The sequence below is a fragment of the Spermophilus citellus genome, assembly GCF_964194105.1.
Source record: "Spermophilus citellus genome assembly, chromosome: 11".
Lineage (NCBI taxonomy): Eukaryota > Metazoa > Chordata > Mammalia > Rodentia > Sciuridae > Spermophilus > Spermophilus citellus.
In genome coordinates, this window is record NC_138192.1 from 77,467,437 (window position 1) to 77,487,256 (window position 19,820).

General features: G+C 34.4%; 1 protein-coding gene and 1 pseudogene across 3 annotated transcripts in view; one reads left to right on the top strand and one right to left on the bottom strand.

The window, feature by feature from the left end:
- OLA1 (Obg like ATPase 1) overlaps positions 1-19,820 on the bottom strand; it is a 149,543-nt gene that overhangs the window by 74,837 nt on the left and 54,886 nt on the right. The window lies entirely within an intron of this gene.
- On the top strand, positions 5,195-6,239 carry LOC308631250 (etoposide-induced protein 2.4 homolog; annotated as a pseudogene). The gene is made up of 2 exons: positions 5,195-6,011; positions 6,124-6,239. The product of its transcript is annotated as an etoposide-induced protein 2.4 homolog (transcript).

Consider the following 19,820-nt stretch of genomic DNA (forward strand, 5'->3'; position numbering starts at 1 on the left):
TCCAAATTAACAGACCTACAAATCAAAATGTTCAAGTTTGGCACTCATATGTAACACATTTGTTGTTAACTCCCCAACATTACAGCCTCTTCGAGTACCCCAATTTCTTTTCAGAAATTTCAATGGTTTCAGGTTAGATTATTCTATTTGCCCACAATGACAAGCCAAGGATTGGACATGTGACCTAAACTGGCCCAATTTTTTAAAACTGGAAGGCTGAGACAAAGTCACTCTTTCTATCCTAGCAGATATGAACTGAAAACCATGTCAACAGTGAGATGCTAAAAGCCATTTTAGAATCATAAAAGTAACCAGCAATAGGATGAAGCTGATCAAGGCAGAAACTAGAGAAATAAAATAGTAAGTCCTTAGAGACAATTTTGAGACTGGGAATTACCATTGCCTAAAATCACGTATCTTGGGCTGGGGATGTGGCTCAAGCGGTAGCGCGCCCGCCTGGAATGCGTGCGGCCCGGGTTCGATCCTCCAGCACCACATACAAACAAAGATGTTGTGTCCGCCAATAACTAATAAATAAATATTAAAAAATAAAATAAAATAAAATAAAATCACGTATCTTGTCTTAGGAATGCAAGCCAATAGATGACCTTTACTTTTCAGCTATTTTGAACTAGAGCTCTATGGTAAATGGAAGTATTACAACTCATACCTTATGTTTCCTACCACAGGTAAAACATTGTAATAATGAGTATCCACTATTCTATATTTAAAAATAGGATACGGCAAAAACAAGGGTAGAGTGTATTAAGGTAAATTCAGGATATTAAGCAAATCTGTTAGAGGAAAATACATCAAATTGGTAGAAAGGGTGATGGAAAGAGTATTTGTTCAAGCCAACAGTCCTTGCTTCAGAAATTATAAGCCTGCCATTAACTTGCCCAAGGTTACATAGCTCACAACACTGTTTCTGACCTCAAATTTCTGCACTTCCAAATGCAGATAATATGTATTAGGGGGAAAAAATAAAATGTAGTAAAATCTGTGACGCAACGTAGGGAAAGAACAAACGTCGGTCCTTTTTCCTCCTTTTCTGGAGAGTCCATGTCAATATTTTATCTATTTATTTATTTTAAATTTTGAGAAAGGGTCTGCCTAGGTTGCTTCGGGCCTTGATAAATTGCTGAGGCTGGACTCAAAATTGCAATCCTTCTGTCTCAGCCTCCTAAGTCACTGGGATTATAGGCGTGCACCACCATACCCAGCCATGCCAAGAAAATTCTTGTTTACTTTCATGTGATCAAATTCCATCTCAAATTTTATACATCTTAAACATAAAATAATTTGTTTATAATTTTAACCCTTTATTGTACAAAGCCTCTGAGAAACAGTTTCCTACACAGACTGAGAACATCCAACAGTACAAGCAATGAGACGCAGAGAACTGGGAAGCTCTTCTAGGAACCCAACTATGCGAGTGGTAACACTGGTTCACATACCTGGGAAACATGATCTGAACATGAATGAGGAACACTCAACAATGACTAAAGATTGGCAGCAATGTGAATTCCTTGGAAATACCACAGATCTAGCTAGCATTTATTTCAATGGGGTTCTGATCCCCAAGAAGAAAGTCATTTCTATTGCTACTACTACAAAATACAAAAGTACCTTCTTTCATTTTGCCAAGTATTGGTATCCATATAATTTTAAATATTCACAAAATTCTGTTATGATAATGTAGACTACTACAAAATTTCTGTTGGTGATAATCCCAGTATTATCTATAAAATAATAAGGTACAAACATACAGTAACATACAGTAAAATGTATTTCTTGTACTATTGCTATATCCAGTCACTACTACAAATTTATGGCCCAAAATTACTGCTAAGATTCTATTAACTTAAATCTTCTTTAATGGGAAAATATGTTACGAGTTCTCCTTCCTTTTCCTATAACTCTATTTAGTTAAGAATTTACTTAAAATCTTATAAAGGCTTGGGGATAGAGCTTAGCAACAGAGTTGCTGCCTAGTAGATATCAGGTCCTGGTTTTGATCCCAACACTGTTAAAAAAAAAAAAAAAAGGAAAGGAAGAATAAGAAAAATGAAGGAGGGAGGGAGGGAAGGAAGGAAGGAGTCTCTTAAAATACAATTCAACATTCCAGAAAGAAAAAAAGACCTCCTTATAATACAAGTTCAGCATCTCTAATCTGAAATTTTGAACTGTGAAATCTTTTGAGTGACTTTCAGATTTTGGATTTTTGAAATTAATAATTCTTAACCAATAAAATACATGCAAATATAAAAAAAATCCAAAATATGAAACATTTATTGTACCAAGGCATTTCCAAAAAGGGATAGTCAACTTGTAGTATCATAATAACTGTAATAAAAGATAAAGATTAATGCATGTTAAAGAAAATCAATGATCTAAACAAATTTTTTTTAAAAATATTTTTTAGTTACAGATGGGCATAATACCTTTATTTATGTGGTGCTGAAGTTCAAACCCAGTGGCCCACATGTGCTAGAAGAGCGCTCTACCACTGAGCCATAACCCCAGCCCTAAACAAATCTTGAATAAAATGAAAACAGGAAAAAAAAACCCTAGAAAACAATACAATATTTAGTTGGTTTCCAGTAAACAAAACAAAACAAAAACTTCCTCCATTAGAGATCAGTAAATATAATCTAGTTACAATTTAGTCACTAACATATTAGATTGAATCTTTTATATCTTTTCATTTTATTTTTAGTATTGGGGATTTAACCTCATGGGTACTTGACCACTGAGTCATATCCCTAAACCCTTTTTATTTTTTATTTTGAGTCAGGGTCTCACTTAGTTGGTTAGGACCTCACTAAGTTTCTGAGTCTGGCCTCAAACTTCTGATCATTCTATGTCGCTAGGATTACAGATATGTGCCACTATGCCTGGCTATATCTTCTTTAATTCAACCTCGAAGGGTATATGAGAGCTAGCACTCCAGCACAAGTAAATTGAGAATCTTTAGAAATTCAGTCTTTATAATTATCAACCATCATTCAATGAAAATTTCTTATATAAAAATTTAAATATGACTATTATTACTAATACTATAGATAAAATACTGTATGATTATGGTTATATTTTGGTAATAAGTTGAATTTAAATTTCAAATGCCTTCCCTTTTTTTCCACATTTTTATTGGTGCATTATAGTTTACGTATTGATGGAATTAATTATTCATACATGTGCACAATTTAACAACATAATTTGGCCAATATCACTTCCCAGCACTTTCTCTTTCCCTCTGCACCTCCTACCCCTTGTTACTTCTCCTCTACTCATATTCCTTTGATTTTCAGGAGCTCTACCCCTAAACTTTCTTTTTCTTTTTCCTCTCTAGCTTTGGCATATGAAAAAAAAAAAAAACACATGAACCTTAACTTTCTGAGTTTGACTTATTTCACTTAACCATCCATTTCCTGCAAATGACATTTCATTTTTCTTTATGGCTGAATAAAACTCCACTGTGTATATATACCACATTTTCTTCATTTATTCATCTGTTGATGAATACCTAGGCTAGTTTCATAGTTTGCCTATTGAAAATTGTGGTGCTATAATCATGGGTATGCACGTATCTCTGTAAAAGGTGACTTTAATTCTTCAGGATAAATACTGAGGAGTGGTACAGCTGGGTCATAATCTGGTTCCATGCCTAGTTTTTTGGGGAACCTCCTTACTTATTTCCATAGTGGTTATAACTAAGTTATAGTCCCAACAACAGTATAAAAGTGTTCCTTTTTCTTCACAGCCTCTTCAGCATTTATTATGATTTGTATTATTGATGACTGCCATTCTGACTGATGTGAAATAAAATCTTAGTGTAGTTTTGATCTGCATTTCTCTAATTGCTAATAATGTTGAACATTTTTTCATCTATTTATTGGCCATTTATATTTCTTCTTTTGAGAAGTGTCTGTTTAATTCATTTGCCCATTTATTAACTGGGTAAGATTTTTTTCCCATTCTCTAGGTTCTCTCTTCACATGCCTAATAATTTCCTTTGCTGTGCAGAAGCTTTTTAATTTGATACTATCCCATGCATTAACTCTTGGCATTATTTTCTGAGCTTTAGGGTTCCTACTGAGAAAGTTGCTGCCTGTGCCTAAATGCTGCAGTGCTGATCCTATGTTTTCCTCTGGGAGTTCCATAATTTCTGGCCTAATTCCGAGGTCTCTGTTTCATTTTGAGTTGACTTTTATGTAGGGCTAACGCAAAGAGAGATAACGAATCTAGTTTCATTCTTCTACATATGGATAACCAGTTGTCCCAGTGCCATTTATTCAAAAGGTGTCTTTTCTCCAGTGTTTGACACCTTAGTCAAGGACCAGATAGATGACTGTAGATGTCAATCCCACACGGGTTTGTCTCCATGTCTTCTATTCTGTACCATTGGTCTATGTGTCTATTTTTATGTTAGTACCATGCAGTTTTTGTTCCTATAACTCTGTAGTATAATTCAAAGTTAGGTATAATGATGCCATCAGCATTGCTTTTTTGGTTTAAAATTGCTTTGGCTATTCTGGGTCTTTTATTCTTCAAAATGAATTTTAGGACTTTTTTTTTCAGTTCTGTGAAGAATTTCATTGTCAAGTACCTTTCTTATCTTAAGATTCAAAACCCATTGCCTAGAACCAAAGAATAAATCTGTTAAGAATAAACTATATTCTAGTTTTGACTTACTAAGAAGTCCAAAATTCCACATAAGTAATGACATAATAAGATTCTACTAGAAAACTACCACTCCCCACCCTGGTATGAAAAACATTATAAAACACGGACAGGTTATAAAAAGCAGTTACCCCCAAGGTCCTGGAGAACAAAGGAAACAGGGAAGTTAAGAGCACATGCTCAGAGAGGAAGAGTTATAAGAAATCTGCAAAAGTAAACAGGGACCAAGTATTGGCAGCTCAACAGCTCAAGAAGTAGATAAACTATAGTCTTTCTAGCCTGGGGAACCAGAAAATAAAAGCCAGGGAAACTATGGTATGAAACTATCCAAAGGGAAGAGAAAGGGAGGGAAAAAACAAAAACAAAACATAGAGGAAATTCCCAAAGTCAGTTTTCTCACCTCTCTGACTGATATCAGAACCACACGTAGTCAGGGCAGACCTCAAAGCAGAGCAGCAATAGGAAAAATATCTGAGTGAAACAGCCACTTAAGAAATGGAGTTAGGGCCCTGGGAGCGCCCGGGCGGAGCGGGCGGCCGGGCGCGGAGGGGCCGATATGGTCCGCGGTGGGCGAGGGAGCTGCTGGTCATTCATGATGAGAGATTTTGGGGTGCTTCTCTCTCTCCTGTGTAGTTGACAGTCTGGGTGGTGAGGAGATGGCTGACAGTGTCAAAACCTTTCTCCAGGACCTTGGCAGGGAAATCAAAGACTCCATCTGGGGTATTTGTACCATCTCAAAGCTAGACGCTCGAATCCAGCAGAAAAGAGAGGAGCAACGTCGAAGAAGGGCAAGTAGTGTCCTGGCACAGAGGAGAGCCCAGAGTATAGAGCAAAAGCAAGAGAGTGAGCCACGTATTGTTAGTAGAATTTTCCAGTGCTGTGCTTGGAATGGTGGAGTATTCTGGTTCAGTCTCCTCTTGTTTTACCGTGTGTTTATTCCTGTGCTTCAGTCAGTAACGCCCGAATTATTGGTGATCCATCACTACATGGAGATGTTTGGTCGTGGCTGGAATTCTTCCTCACATCAATTTTCAGTGCTCTTTGGGTGCTACCCCTGTTTGTGCTTAGCAAAGTTGTGAATGCCATTTGGTTTCAAGATATTGCTGACCTAGCATTTGAGGTATCAGGGAGGAAGCCTCATCCATTCCCTAGTGTCAGCAAGATAATTGCTGACATGCTCTTCAACCTTTTGCTACAGGCTCTTTTCCTTATCCAGGGAATGTTTGTGAGTCTCTTTCCCATTCATCTTGTTGGTCAGCTGGTCAGTTTGCTGCATATGTCCCTTCTCTACTCACTGTACTGCTTTGAATATCATTGGTTCAATAAAGGAACTGAAATGCACCAGCGATTGTCAAATATAGAAAGGAACTGGCCTTACTACTTTGGATTTGGTTTGCCCTTGGCTTTTCTCACAGCAATGCAGTCCTCATACATTATCAGTGGCTGCCTCTTCTCTATTCTCTTTCCTTTATTCATTATCAGAGCTAATGAAGCAAAGACCCCTGGAAAAGCATACCTTTTCCAGTTGCGCCTGTTCTCCTTAGTGGTCTTCTTAAGCAACAGACTCTTCCACAAAACAGTCTATCTGTAGTCTGCCCTGAGTAGCTCAACGTCTGCAGAGAAGTTCCCTTCACCGCATCCATCTCCTGCCAAACTGAAGGCTGCTGTGGGCCATTGAGTTGCCTGTCATCTAAAGGGGATGGGTGGATTGGAAAGAAGTTGTGGCAGCTCTTTCTCTATCCTCTCCTGGCTAGGGAAGGTAGGACCCACTCTGCCAAGGGCCCTCTGTGTATTCCCTTCTCTTTGAGGAATTTTTGTCTCTGGTACATGGGAGGCAGGATCTTTCTGACACCAGTATGTGGATTTTTAATACCACCGTGAGTCTGAAAGGACCACAGGTTTTTCTGCAGCTGTTTTCTAGCATTTGCCAGCCCCTGTGCCTGGACTGATTTAAATACTTTGTTTTTCTCCCTGTGCCATTTACCCTCCCGCCTCTCCTTCCTGCCTTTTAGCAACCTTGGATGAATGGGTTTTGTAATTCTAGTTGTTGTATTTTGTGGGTTTGTTATTTTTGTTGATTTTCTGTGAAGCACATACATTGGATGTGGGAGGTAAAGGAGTATCTCAGTTGCTCCTTGTTTACTCCCTTTATAGCCATCACTGTCTTGTTTCTTGTATCTCAGGTTAGGTTTTGGTCTCTCTTGCTCTACTGCAAAAAAGTAAAAGAAAAAGAAGCAAAGCAAAAAAAAAAAAAAAAAAAGAGCCTGAAGAGATGGGACAGAATGAAAGACCTCACAGCCAGATTGGCTGGGTTTTGAGGAGTAATCTTTTTTTTTTTTCCTTCCCCTTGAAGGGGAAAAAACTTTTTTCACTGGTACATTTAAAGCTCCCCAGCTATGGGGAGGTACCAGTTCTGGACAAGTGCCACTGTAACACAGAAATGCTCAGAGAAACTGAACTTTTCAACTCTGGAAGGTGGAAATTTACTGTTGGTCACTGCCGGGTCTTACTGGTATTTCAAAGGAATATTGGGTGCTGCAAATAGGAACTAAAGGGGTAAACTTATTAAACTCATTAAACCTGTGATCAGTGATGTTTTTTCTGTCATTTTAAGAGACTAAATATGGGCTGGGAGGGTAGTGGTCAAAATACTTGTACAATTTTAAAATGTAACAATTAAATGTGAGCTGGTTTCCCACAAAAAAAAAAAAAAAAAAGAAATGGAGTTAGGGTGAATGGATAATTATGAATGTAATGCATTCCACTATTGTCATGTATGTAAGAAATAAATTTTTTAAAAAAGAAATAGAGTTAGTATTTCAAATCCAATTGCCTACTAATAAACAGGAAACAACACATATCAGAGAAAAACAGTGGAATCCAGAATCATCATAACTTAACATTAATAATGCTCAAGATGCAATCCAAATTTACCTGAGGAAGACCAAGCACGCTGTTAAAAGATAACATGTGAAACTAAACTTGAAAGGACCCAGATGTTGAAAACAAAATATTTAAGTGCCAATTAAAACTATCTCCTATATATAAATTATGCACACAATTAACAAAAATGTAGGCATTTCTAGCAGAGAAATAGAAATAAGGACAGAAAAGGAGAAGGGAGGAGGAATAAACAAAAGATCTTTAAGGGGGGGGGGATCCCTAAATGGACATAACAGCCAAATTGAGATGACTATCAAGAGAGGATGTTAACTAGAAGACAAATCATTAGAAACTACATAGTCTGAAAACAAAGAGAGATAAGACTGAACAAAAATGAATAGAGCCTCAAGGACCTATTACATGAAATGATCCAAAATGCACATAATTGGAGTCCTGGAAGAAGAGGTGAAAGAGATGGGGCAGGAAAAAAATTGATAAATTAATGAGAAAAATTTCCCAATTTACTAAAAGACAGAAGTTTGATGACCACCAAGGAAAATAAACTCAAGACCATGCTAAGACACATCTAATGGCTGACACAGAAAAGCAATGGCATGTCATCACAAATATCAAAGATAAAGAGAAAATCTTGAAAGCAGCAAGAGAAAAATGTCTCAATTAGTAGTTGATTTCTCATCAGAAAGTAAAAAAGACCAAAAGAGAGTGCAACGACATTTTTAAGTACAGAAAGAAAGATAACAAAACTGTCAAGAAGAATTTTATAGTCAGCAAAAATACTGTTAAGAATGAATCTAAAATAAACACATTTTCAGATGAAAGAAAAGTGAGAGAAATCATCACAAACAGCCTTGCATTATAATTAATGCTTAAAGAAAGGTCTTCAAATTTAAGGACAGTGTTAATAGAAACTCAGATCCAAAGGAAGGATGAACAGCATAAGAAATGGCAACTATCTCAGTAAAGGAAAATGACTACTTGTGGGTTTTTCATTTTTCTCCTTACTTCTTAATAATACAAATATGTGTTTAAAGCAGAAGTTGTTTATGGGATGTACCAAATATCACTAAAATGTACATTTTAAATGGTTAATTTTATGTAATGTGAATTTTATCTCAATTTTGAAATAATGTAGGGCTTATAATATACATATGACATACCACAACTACAGCATAAAGGGACAGAAAGGGAAAACGGGCTTGCAAGTTTTCTGTATTTTACATGAAGTGATATAATAAACACTGTATGTAAACTGTTAAAAAGTTAAGGACATCTGTATACAAACTGTGAAAAGTTTAGGATGTATATTGTAATCACTAGAACAACCACTAAAAAATGGTGGAGTAGTTAAATAAAATCAGTACTAAAATTTTAAGAAATATTCATATAATCAAAACCTACAGAGAAAGAAAGGAGACAAAACATGGAACCAACAAATAGAACACAAAGAAAACCTATGAGTAAGACCATTAGACAATGGACTAGGGCTGGGGAGGCGGGGTTGTAGCTCTGTGTACAGCCCTAATCTAGCATGCAGACAACCCTGGGTTCAATTCCTAGGATTGTTAAAAAAAAAAAAAAAAAAAAAAAAAGACAATGGCTTAAGCACTTTAAGGGTACTATCAGAATGAATAATAAAAAAGGACACAACCATAAACTGTATATAGAAACAGACTTTAAATACAGACATGGATAGACTGAAAAGTAAATGAATGGAAAACATAAACATAAGATAACTATGGCAGTTAAATTAGTATCAGATAAAAAAGTTTTCAAAATAAAAAGTAATGCCAAAAGTAGATATTTTATGAGAAAAAGCAGAGTTGTCAGTCCTCCTCTGTAATTTCACTTTCTATGGTTTTAGTTCATGCATAGTCTGAAATTATTAAATGGAAAATGCCAGAAATAAACAATTCTTTTTTTTTTTTAAAGAGAGAGTGAGAGAGGAGAGAGAGAGAGAGAGAAGAGAATTTTTAATATTTATTTTTTAGTTCTCGGCGGACACAACATCTTTGTTGGTATGTGGTGCTGAGGATCGAACCCGGGCCGCACGCATGCCAGGCGAGCGCGCTACCGCTTGAGCCACATCCCCAGCCCCAACAATTCTTTTTTAAAAAAAATATTTTAGTTGAGGATGGAACACACAGTATCTATGTATTCATTGGTTTTTAATATTACTAAAAAATATTTTTATGTGGTGCTGAGGATCAAACCCAGTGCCTCACACATGTGAGGCAAGCACTTTTCCACTGAGCTACAGCCCCGGCCCAGGAATTCGTAAGTTTTAAACTGTACATCCTTTGGCTGGGACTGTAGCTCATTGGTGGAGTGCCTGCCTAGCATGCATGAGGCACTGGGTTTGATCCTCAGCACCACATAAAAATAAATATAAAGGCATTCTATCCATCTACAACTACAAAAAAAAATTAAAAATAAAAAATAAATTGTGCATCCTTCTGGGCAGTGTGAAGAAATCTTGTGCTGCCCACATGGGACATAAATCATATCTCTGTCCAGCATATCCAAGCTGGATATGGTATCTCCCCATTACTCACTTAGCAGTTCAATTGTCACACTATTGCAGTGCTTATAATTCAAGTAATCTTATTTACTTAATAATGGCCCTAAAACGCAAAGTACAGTTATGCTGGCAATTCCCATATACCAAAGAAAAGCCCTAAGTGTTTCCTTTAAGTATAAAGATGAAATTCTTGACTTAGGAAAAACCATAGATATAGGGTTTGGTATATGTGCAGTTTCAGGCATCCATGCAGTTTGAGGAACACTATCCTCCAAAGATAAAGAGAGATTACTGTAAATTCATCAGGAAGGCATAACAGATGCACAAGGCAAAATACACACACAATATATATGTGCCTAACAATAGTTTCAAAATATAGGAAGCCAAAATTGAAGGAATTAAAGATGAAATGGACAATTTTACAGAGTTGGACATTTTTAACACTACTCTACTAAACTGATAAAAACAGTTTACAAAAAAAAAAGTAAAGACATCATCTTGACTGAAATATTTAAAGAGCATTACATCCAATAAAAGAAAACATTCTTTCCAAGAGCACAGTTCGTCTGTCTCACACTGAACCTAATACCAAGTTTCAATAAGTTTTAAAATACTTAAGTCACACAGAAGATGGTCCCCGACTACAAAGGAATTAGATTAGAAATCAGGAAGAATACTAGGAAACCACCAAATAATTGGAAATACACATACTTCTTAAGAATTAATGGATCAGAAGTTAGCCAATCCCCCCCAAAAAAACCAAATGCCAAATGTTTTCTCTGATATGAGGCTGACTCATAGTGGGGTAAGGACGGGGAGCATGGGAGGAATAGATGAATTCTAGAGGGAAGTGGGGTGGAAGGTAAAGGGAGGGGGCAGGGGATTAGCAAGGATGGTGGAATGTGATGGACATCATTATCCAAAGTACACGTATAAAGATATGAATTGGGTGTCAACATACTTTATATACAAACAGAGATATGAAAACTTGTGGTATATATGTGTAATAAGATTTGTAATGCAAAAAAGTACATTTATAAAGACATGAATTGGAGTGAACATACTTTATATACAAAGATATGAAAAACTGTGCTCTATATGTGTAATAAGAATTGTAATGCATCCCGCTGTCGTGTAATTAAAAAAAAAACTAAAGAAAAAAAAGAATCAATAGATCAAATAAGTTGCAAGGAAAATATCTTAAATTAAATAATAGTGAAACATAACATCAAAATATATGAGGCGCAGCTAAAGCAGTGCTCAGAGAAAAGTTTGCAACTTTAATTATACAGGCAAGAAACTAAAAAAAATCAATAATTGAGTGTTCTTTGTAAGGAATTAGAAGAAGAAAATTGAAACTATACAGGTCAACAGCTAGTATGGTAGCATGACGCTGTAATACTAACTACTCAGAAGGCCAAGGCAGGAGGATTACTTGTACCCAGTTCAAGGCCAGCCTGGACAACAGAAGGAGACCCTGTCTGAAAAAAATGAAAAGCAAATAAACAAAAACAAAAAGAACCAAAAACCAATAAAATAAGTGTTTGTGTGCGTGTGTATGGGGGGGGGGGAGAAACTGAGAGAAAGAGAGAAAGGGAAAGAGGAATGGAGTAAGGGGACAAAAAAGTAGAAAACAATAAAAGTACGTGAAGAGTATGATGAAATGGAAAATGAACAAAGAAAAATCAGCTAAACCAATGTTTCTTTGAAAAGAACAATAAAATTAATAATCATCCAGATCAAGATTTTTAAAAATTACATTTCACTCCAATATCAAGAAAGGAAGAGGGTGCATGATTATAGATCCTAAGTCATAAAACATCACAATAATGTTTATGCGAATAAATTTGAAAACCTCAATCAAAATACTAGAGACAAATTAACAAAACTGAACCAAGAAGAAATAGAAAATATGAATAGTCCTATATCGATTCAAGAAATGGAATTTGAAACAAAAACTTTCTCTCCAGGCCCAGATGGTTTCACTGATAAATTCTATCAATTAGGGCGGAAATAGTACCAATATTTCACAAACTCTTTCAGAAAAATGGAGGAGGAAATAAGTATTTATAATTGATTTTATAAGACCAATATTGGTCTAGTGTCAAATCAAATATCACAAGAAAAGAAAATCATAGAACTGATAATCCCTCCTTAAAATAGATGCAAAATCCTTTAAATCAAATTCCAAATTATGCATAATTACGTATAACACTCACCATGACAGTGAGTTCATCTTGAGAATATGATTTATTACCCCAAATTCAGTCTATGTAATTCGCCATACTAATACAATGAAAAAAGGAAAACCACATGACTACTTTTTTAATACATATTTTTTAGTTGTAGAACACAGTGCCTTTATTTTATTTTTATGTGGTGCTGAGGATTGAACCCAATGCCTCATGTGTGTTGGGAAGCACTCTACTACTGAGCCACAACCCCAGCCCCCATGACTATTTTAATAGATGAAAGAAATGCATGACAAAATTTTACTCTCATTCAGGATAAAACTGCTCAGCAAACTAGGAAAAAAATACTTCAATCTGATTGGAGAGAATCTATAAACAACATGTGATATCATTTATAATAGAAAAATGTGAAATACTTTGAGATAAATTTTAAAAATATGTACATTACTTGTATTCTGTTACCTACAGGTAACAGAGGAAAAGACCCAAATAAATTAAGGAATTTGCATATGTGTGTGTGTGTATATATATGTGTGTGTATGCATGCGTGTGCGAGAGCACACTCTAGAGATTGAACCCAGGGTCTTTTCCATGCCAGGCAAGTACTCTACCAGCTGAGCTATATCCCCAATCCAAAATTTACCATATTTACTGATTGGCAGTCCCCATTACTAGTTTTAACACAAACTCAAAAATCAGTGAAATTCTAGCAGATAGGGAGGGAAACAGGGTTGATGAAAGGAAGAAGGGAGGAAAGAAATAAGATGACAAGCTGATTTTAAAATTTATACAGAAACTTCATGATCCTAGAAAAGCTAAAACAATCTTGAAAAAACAAGAACAGAGACAGAAGACCTATAGCATACTGATTTCAACACTTAGTATTAAAGCTATAATAATCAAGAAAATGTAAAATAGACAAGGCAGAAGAATAAACAAATAGATCGATGGAACAGAGCTGAGTGTAGAAACGGACCTAACACCTGACTTCCCAAAATGGTCAACTGATCTTTAACAAGGTGCCAAGATAATTCAATCATAGAAACGATATTCTTTCCAACAAATAATTCTGGAATAACCAGATATACACACACCTCATGCCATATGTAAAATTAACTAGAAATGATAGACCTAAATGTAATAGCTAAAATCACTGAACTATAATAAAAAGGATAAATGATCAGACAAAAAAAATTTTATTATTTATACTGAACATTCTAATAAAAACTTTCGTTTTTTGAAAGCCATAATAAAGAAAACACAAGATAAGCCACAACCTAGGTGAAAATTTTGCAAACATACATTTGATAAAGGACTTTTATCCAGAGCATATAAACAACTTGTTCCAGATCAAAATAAGACAAAACAATCCATGGGAAAATGGGTATAAGATTTAAACAGATACTTCACTCAAGATATATAGTTGGCAAACAAGCACAAGAAAAGATGCTTATTGCTAATTACTTGGTAAACAGAAATTGAAGACACAATGAAATATTCTTGAAAATGAAGTTTACATGACTGACAATATAAAACGTGTTAGAATGTGGAGGAACTGGAACTCAAATATTGCTAGCAAGAAATCAAAATGTTATAGCTAATTTGGAAAATAGTGTTAACAGTATCTCATAAAATTGAAGCTAAGCACACTTATGCTTCAACAATTCCACATCTAGGTTTTTACCAGAATGAAATAGAAATACGTCCATGCAAACACACACAAATGCTCACAACACTACCAGGAAACAATTCAAATATCCATCAACTCAAGAATAGATGACCAAATAGTGATATATCCATACCATTAAAGGCTACACATCATAAGTAAAAACATCATAAGTAGAAACAAAGTATTAATGCATACAATATGGACAAACCTCAAAAACATTATGTCAGGTAAGGAAAGTCAAACACAAAAAACTATACGCTATATGATACTATGCAAAATTCTGAAAATGATAAAACTATCATGGTAGAAAGTGTATCAGTGGTTGCTAGAGGATAATAATTGGGGGAGAATCAACAGCAAAAGGATATGAGAAAGCATTTTAGGACAATGGAAAAATTGCATATTTTGATTGTGAAAATGGATATCTAACTGTACACATCATATTGAACACTAAGAGGGCTGAAGTTGTGGCTCAGTGGTAGAGCGCTTGCCTTGCACATGTGAGGAACTGGGTTCAATCCTCAGCACCACATAAAATAAATAAATGTGTGCTTCTGTTATAAGTACATTATGCCTTAATTATTTTTGAAGAAAACACAATAATTAGAAACTTCATATATAAATTATCTTTGATAAAATTTCATACTTGATTACTGAATCTCTCAACATTATAGGCTCTTATGAAATAAACTAAGATTGAGTTTCATCTAATTTGAAATCTTAACATGTAAAACTGCAGTTTACAATGACTAACCACCAACTGAATTTCAAGATATCCTTTCAAGTTTCTAGAAATAAAATGAGAGTTGATTTTTCAAATTTAAGTTAAAAAAGAGTACAAAAATCAATTTAAATATTATTGTCACAAATATGCATAATGAAAAATAAATTGTGGGAAATAATTAGCTATAAAAATTAATTGTTTTCCTAAAGATTTAGAGACTTTCCTAAACTCATTCTTAAAGATTTGGGGCTTTTCTAAGCTCCTCCTCAGGTGATCCTATATAGTTTTGTATAAAGGCTCTTGACAAAGTACTTAGGCTATTAAAAGCTAAACATTTCACCGTGGTAAGGCCTAGGACTTAGATAAAGAGCTTCGTATCACAAATGTGTATGGGTGACAATTTAAAACAAAGAAAATAAAGCATAGTTTCTGCACACCTTTATTTTTTCAAAAGGAACCACTTACTCATCAATGGAATTTTTTTTCTAAAGATTTCCTCAATAAAGCAGTTCATTTCTATGCTATTTAGTTCACTGTATTTTTTACAAGCACCAGGCTGAGCAAACCATGATTGAGAGAAGCCATCTTATGCACATTGCTGTTGTCCCACATCATTCAGAACAAACCTTTTTAGATCGTTAACTACCACAGGAGTGCTGATTACACAGGCACCAGCAATTTCCTAACCAATGACCACCTGAACAATGATGTGTTCAGCTTCTCAGACCCTGCAGCCTTTCAAAGGTGAATCATTTCACAGTTTGGAACTAGATCTCCATAGCAACTTCCCTTTGAGGGTTTTAGAATCACCATCCAGTAATTCTATGATCATCAAGCTCAACCATTCCCAATGGTTCTTTTCACAGCAGATGGAAAAGGAAGCCTTGAAATTTTACAGTCTATTTCAAGCAATTCATCTGGCAGCCTATTAGAATTCAAAATATTTCGACCTTCAATCACAAAGCATGTTATCTGAAGCTGTGGTGATCTCAAGTCAAGACAAGCAGACGTTTTAGTCTAATCATCCATGATGAGAAGAGACTGACAAAAACTCTTAATTCAACCACCATCAAAATGCTTATTTTAACTGCATGAAAGTCTTTCAACAGGCAATGAAAACACACCATGTACCATTTTATCACAACCTTCTGTTCAAGGAAAATATGAATTCCGAATATTGACATGGATCTCTGCACTTCTTAGACTGCTTGGAGCAAATATGTTTCTTAAAAGTTAGCATAAATCCAATTTAAGACCACTATTATTCTCTGCTGCAAAAGCCAGAAACCATAAGTAAATGGCAGTGGACTTTTGATAAAGTCTGTCAGTTTAACTAAATCAAGTGCAGATTGCTTAATTTTTTTTCATGTACGCTCTAACACAGTCTATCAGAAAATTAATATCAACTCCACAGGAAATGAACAGCAATTAAAAGGAAAAGACATAAACTTAAAAAAAAATTTTACAAAAAGTTGTTGACTTTCCTCAAATTCTCTAATGACTTCAAAATATACTAACTCTCCAATCTTCAAAATAATAGATTCAATCACATAAAAAAGCTGTACACTTCAAATTATTATTAAATTGCAGGTAGGTTATTATTTATCCAAACCCTTTAGTCCTTGAAAGTTCAACTATATGTAATAATTTCATTAAATAATTTTCAGTATTTATTCTAAGTATTAGCCAAATATAAGTATTTATTTCAGTACTGAGATAGGATTTAGTGGCATATTGGAAGTCTATGCAAAACTTTTAAAATCTATTTTCTAATAAGGTCAAAACACAGTTCCTTATGAAGAACTAAACCAACTCTTAAGAATGAACTAAATGAATAAACACTGTTTTAATTTCTGAATCCACCTCTTTCCACATAGATGCACTAAATAAATAAATACCAATCCAAAACCTTAATCCTTTAGAACAGTAAGATAAAAATTTAACCATTTCATGAGCAAACAGAAAAAAAAAAAAAGACTTTCTCTCCTTCAAAAATTGTGCCAATTTAAAATGTCTGTATATGGACAGGCCTATGGACTAAGTACATTTCAAATCAAGTATATGTATAAATTCTGCTCAATATCTTTAATCTAAGTTTTATGTATGGTTTAAATATCCAATCACAAAATGAGAAGACATCAAAATTAATGTTCTAGAACTAGTCCCCCCAACACAAAAAAAATCTTATACACTCTAAAATCCTGACTTCTGAAAACTAAGTACTAGTTTTAAAAGAAAAAATAAGCAATTTAACAATTCTTTCCAATAAGGACAACATTAAACTTTGCTTCTAAGTCTACTTAGTTTTAAAAATTCAACTTCCACCAGAAAGAAATAACCATAGCAAGAAAAATGGCATAACATTATGCCTTACTTTAGACTGGTTTGCTTTATGATCTGAACTATATACCTTACATTAAAACTGTCTTAGATATAAAAAGAAAAGTAAATGTGAGTAGAAATTTAAACCATGAATAATGCTTAAAAGCATAATGAGCAGAAAATTACATACACATGTGTGTATATTTTTTTTATTTTTAACCATAAGTAGTTTATTTTAGTCATATCCACTGATAAAATATAACAAAGGGAATGAGGGAAAAAGCTTACTAATAAAATTCTCTAATTCCCAAAATTCTCAAAATGCAATTTTATGGTTATAGTTTGACAACAATATGAGAAATTACTATTAGTACCATGCATCAAAGTTTAAATAAATAGAACTTCTCAAACTAGTTAGGCATGAGCATTCTTTGTTAATATCTGAGTTCAGTTCAGTTACCATTCAACACTTCGTGTCCATATGCTGGATATTTTAATATATATCTTATTTGGCCTAAAGGCTCATTTATGGGAACTCAATGTTAACCTAAGAATATTCAAAAGCTCTTCACTAGCAACAATTATTGAATCTATAAATATTTTTGCTCATTTATCTGTAAAACAGAGGCTTCTGAGAGATAAACAAAAAGGTTTATGACATTTCTACTGGTGGTAACAATATTATTATAAACTTCCTAGAATTACATGGCTCTAAGGATACAAGACAGATTCACTTATTGACTAACTCTGAGTTATAATGAATTTCAACATCTGTCTTAATTCTCCATTTGGCTGTAAACTTTTTAAGGACCAATATATTATGAATTTTATTAACCCAGACTTTAGGGCTTCCTATCTAACATTGTAGTCACTTAATAAATGTTTGCTATCAATTATTAGATAGTAGTGATGATTAATGTTTCATGCTCTTGAAACATTTTGGACTAGTAACTAAACTTACTTTTCACTTCTCAGTCACATAACAAGAATCAGAAACAAACAGATTAATGAGAAAACATAATAAAATGGAAAATATTTTTATATCTTTGTAAAAAAAATTTCTTATCTTCCCCTTTTCTCCCATATTTACAAGAAACCTAATCCTAGCAATAAGCTAACACACAACTATTGAGTTTAACAGCCTAGGGTAACCTTAAGTTTATTTTATAACATATAATCAAGCAACATACTATAATTTAAGCACACTGAAAACAGCAGTTACTAGCTAATTAACATTAGCAGAAACATTTTGCTCAATGAAGGTTAAAAAAACCCAAAGATTCCATAATAAAATATAGTTTGTTATAAAACATTGTATTTAAGATACACAAAAAACAATTTTACACTTGATGTTACATTCAGACAATTAAAAACAAATGTATCCATTTTTATTCTTATCAATAGCTTCATCTGCATTTTGACTGCCAAATGCTAAGAACATATAAATACCACCAGACTACTCAGCTTTAAGTACAGCATCAGAATCCAGTCATATAATCAAAGCACAAATTTGTTGTGTGTATGTGTTAGTGCTCTATTTCTTCAATCAATATACTCAAAGTGTAGTTACCATAGTATTTGACCTCTGACTGGGGCAGTAATCTAAAGCAAAGTACCTCTAGAAAATGTGTTATTCCTCAGCTAAAACAGCAGGATGTAGTACTAGGGCTAAAACCTTTCCCTAAAGACAGTCATGCTGCTTCAGTGATATCCTGTCCCCATTGCCTTATAGACACACAACTTGAGAATCCTTTCTGTATAGACCAACGGACTAGCCCTAGCAGAATATTAAAGTTTGAAAGTGCACGCTACATTGGAATTTTGGCATATGTTATTTGATCCAGACAATCTGAGAAAAGATATAAATCAAAAGTTGTAGGTTGGGGATATAGCATAGTGAAAAGTGCTTACGAAGCATGCCCAAGAGCCTGAGTTTAATCCCCAACACCACAAAAAAAATTTGTAGATATAAATATATGTATGTATATATATAGTAAGTAATATATATAGTAAATACCATATAAATGTAGTAAAAACTTGTATTATTTTTACACATATATAAAGTATTCAAGAGGAGTTCTTTATGATAAATGCCAAAGCTTTAAAAAATAAACATAGCCAGCCCTCCATATAGGCAGACTCCACATCATGGGATTCCACCAAACTCAGATACAAAATATTCTGGGGGAAAAACTGTTCTGAACATATACAGACTTTTTTCCTTATCACTATTCCCTAAACAATACAATATGACAACTATTTACATAGTATATTATAAGTAGGCAGGCCTGGTGGCACATACCTGTAATCTCAGCAACTCCAGAGGCTGGGAAGTTCAAGGCAAGCCTCAGAAATTTAGTGACACTCTAACAACCTAGCAAGACCCTGTCTCAAATTAAAAATTAAAAATCTCAAAATGGTGGCAAATGCCTATAATCTGAACAGCTCGGGAGTCTTGAGACACAAGGATCACTGAGGCCAGCCTCAGTCATTTATCGAGGCTGTAAGCAAACTGGTAAGACCCTGTCTCAAAATAAAAGATAAAAAGGGCTAGGAATATAACTCCATGGTCAAGCACTTCTGGATTCAATTCCAGAAGTATACATAGGAGGATGTGCATGGGTTATATGCAAAAGCTATATTATTTTTTTTATAAGGGACTTCAGCATCTATAGATTTTGATATCTTCAGGGGATCCTGAAACCAATCCCCCAAGAATTCCAAGGAACAACTGTACTAACAGCAAGTTTTCATTAAGGGGCTGGCTTCTTAACAAACAACAAAAGCCCTTAAAATGTACATGTTTGA